We start from the raw sequence: 2,977 nt of genomic DNA, 5'->3' as shown, positions 1-2,977 counted from the left end.
GAGAGAGAGAAAAAGAGAGAGAGGGAGGGAGGGAGAGAGGGAGGGAGGGAGGGAGGGAGGGAGGGAGGGAGGGAGGGAGGAAGGGAGAGAATGGGTGCGCCAGGGCCTCCAGCCAGTGCAAACAAACTCCAGATGCATGCACCCCCTTGTGCCTCTGGCTTACTTGGATCCTGAAGAATTTAACTGTGATCCTTTGGCTTTGCAGGCAAACGACTGAACTGCTAAGCCATCTCTCCAGCCCTATTTTTTTCTTTTATTTGTTTTTCGAGGTAGGGTCTCACTCTAGCCCAAGCTGACCTGGAATTCACAGCAATTCTCCTACCTCTGCTGCCTTCTAAGTGCTGGGATTAAAGGTGTGTACCACCATTCCTGGCACATGCACCACTTTGTATATTTGTCTTTATGTGGGTAGTAGGCTTTGCAAGTAAATACCTTTAACTGCTGAGCTATCTCCCCAGGCCCTCTCATTTTTTTTCTTTCTTATGTGTGTGTGTGTGTGTGTGTGTGTGTGACAGAGAGAGAGAGAGAGAGAGAGAGAGAGCACTAGAAAGAAAATGGATGTGTCAGGACCTCTAGCTACTACAGTGAAGGAGCTCCAGACGCATGAGCCACCTTGTGCATCTGGCTTTATGTGAGTACTGGGGAACTGAACCAGGGTCCTTAGGCTTTTCAGGCAAGCACCAGCCCTCTCTCGGGATTTTCAACATGGTTTTTGAAAAGATAATATCAACCTAGAATCCTGCTTGGCATGGCGGCACACGCCTGTAATTCCAGCAACCCTGGAGGTGGAGGCATGGAAGGTGTTTTGTAGCCAGCGCGGACTACAACGTGAGACTCTGCCTTTCAACAGAGCTGACCTCCACCCATAACTTCTGTCTCCCGTTCTAGCCTGGGGTCAGGGGCCGCCTCTGGCGATGACCTTCCTGCTGGCAGAGCCCTACTGTGCTCCAGGAAGCGTCGAATCACCAGAGACTGGGAGACCCTCACGGACAGAAACATTTTACTTTGTGAATTCACTGCCTAGAATTTTATTATTTGCTTCATTTCACCCATTCTGAAAATAATTTTGTCATATGGTATGTGTGCTAAAAATAATGTCGCCTGGGCATATGGGACATCTGGGATTGCCTTTTCTAGTCCGCCTATTTTTAGCTGCTCTGCTTAGCATGCCGTTCTTTGCCCGGCCCGGCCCTCGCCACCTTCGACCTTTTCCTATCTACTGGCTGCTTTCCAGCAGCGTCCAAACATGCACACGCATCCTCGTTTCCTGGCCTGCCGGCTTTGTTTTCAGGGCTGGTGAAGAAACCCACAGGTTTCTTTAAAGAGTTTGCTGACTCCGCAGGTCACCTCTGCCCTGTCCCTGGCTCGTTGCAGCACGACTCCCCGGCCCATCACACTGCCGCGTCTCCTACCAACTCCTACTGCGAGAGCTCACTGACTGAAGAACTAGGTGACTTGTTACTCGTTTTGTTTCGCACAGTGCTAGATCAGCTCCACCACAGAGGTATATATCCCACCCTCTTTTATTATTATTATTTTTCGGGAAGGCTCTCACTAAGTAAGTCGGGCTAGCCTTGAATTTACTATGTAACTCAGGCAGACCGTGGTTTTTATAAGGTAGGGTTTCACTCTAGTCCATGCTGACCTGGAATTCACTCTGTAGTCTCAGGATGGCCTTGAACTCATGGCGATCCTCCTACCTCTGCCTCCCGAGTGCTGGGATTAAAGGCGTATGCTACCATGGCCAGCCAATGCTTAGTTTTCTCTCTCTCTCTTTCTTTCTTTCCTTCTTTCTTTCTTTTTTCTTTTTTTGGCTTTTTGAGGTAGGGTCTCACCCTAGCCCAGGCTGACCTGGAATTCACTATGTAGTCTCAGGGTGGCCTTGAACTCACAGTGATCTTCCTACCTCTCCCTCCCAAGTGCTGGGATTAAAGGCATTTGAGACAGGGTTTTAAAACCTGGATTGACCTGGAACCCACTCTGTAGCCCCAAGCTGGCCGTGAACTCATGGTGATCCGACCTTAGTCTTCCAAGTACTGCGACTAATGGCATGCGCCACAATGCCTGGCTAAGGCTTGCCTGCAAGATGCTACCCTTCCATAGTTTTTAACACTCGGTAGTCTTCCTGGACAGCTCTTCTCTGACTTTCCCCTAAGTGTCAGTGGCACTCAGGGTGACGTCATGAGCCCTCTCCAAAATCGTCCTGCTTTAACTGCTAAGCCATCTCTCCAGCCCCTGACACACACACACACACACACATACACACACATGTATAGTTTTTTTTTTTTTTTTGAGGTAGGGTCTTGCTCTAGCCCATGCTGACCTGGAATTCACTATGGACTCTCAGGGTGGCCTTGAACTCATGGTGATCCTCCTACCTCTGCCTCCCATGTGCTGGGATTAAAGACGTGCACTATCATGCCCGGCTCTGAAATACTCTATTTTGTTTTTGTTTTTCGAGGTAGGGTTTCACTCTAGCCCAAGCTGACCTAGAATTCACTATGTATCTCAGGGTGGCCTTGAACTCATGGCGATCTTCCTACCTCTGCCTCCCAAGTGCTAGGATTAAAGGTGTGTGCCACCAGGCCTGGCTTGAAATATATTTTTTTAATTATATGTATTTGAGAGAAAGAGAGAGAGAGAGAGAAAAAGAGAGAATGGGAACACCAAGGCTTCTAGCTACTGCAAAGGAACTCCAGATGCATATGCACCTTGAGCATCTGGCTTATGTGGGTACTGGGGAATCAAACCTAGGTCCTTAGTGAGAATTGAACCTGGGTCATTAAGTTTCTCCAGCCTCTTCTCTTGCATTTCTCCCAATGCCTTGTGCTGTTTTACTTCTCTGTTCCTCCCTGGTGGGCCTCCTTTTCTACAGTCATAAGATCTTCTCTCTGGTGGAACTGGGAAAAATAACCACCGCAGGATGCAAAGTAAGCCCGTGGAGGTCAGCAGAAATGCTGGAGTTCTGTCAGTAGAG

This window comes from Jaculus jaculus, chromosome 13 (assembly GCF_020740685.1).
Source record: "Jaculus jaculus isolate mJacJac1 chromosome 13, mJacJac1.mat.Y.cur, whole genome shotgun sequence".
Taxonomy (NCBI): Eukaryota; Metazoa; Chordata; class Mammalia; order Rodentia; family Dipodidae; genus Jaculus; species Jaculus jaculus.
Note: the sequence above shows the minus strand (reverse complement) of the source record.